Genomic DNA, 343 nt, shown 5'->3' with positions numbered 1-343 from the left:
ATTTGTTATTCAATCATCCTAATTACCAATAGGGAATCGATGGTTAAATGATGCATGAGCTATTTTGGGAATTGGGTTTCAGAAATAGGGAGTAACTGTTTATGGATTATTTTAATCTCAGTATATATGGAAGTGGCATCGGATACAAAATGAGATAAAATAAGAAGAGGATAAACGAGAGACGAAAGCAGTCAGACCGACATAGGAAGGAGACCAACGGGATCAGTTGGTTTATATGCAGTGTTGTTATGTTGGTAAGTTTAATTATTCTCTGAACATTCTCGGCTATGATGGAATAAATCACATTAACTAGTCTAATTCTTTTATCCACCTTAATACTACA

This window comes from Penaeus monodon, chromosome 22, assembly GCF_015228065.2.
Source record: "Penaeus monodon isolate SGIC_2016 chromosome 22, NSTDA_Pmon_1, whole genome shotgun sequence".
Classification (NCBI taxonomy): Eukaryota; Metazoa; Arthropoda; class Malacostraca; order Decapoda; family Penaeidae; genus Penaeus; species Penaeus monodon.
The sequence above is the reverse complement of the archived record's forward strand: the minus strand, read 5'-3'. Positions refer to the sequence as shown.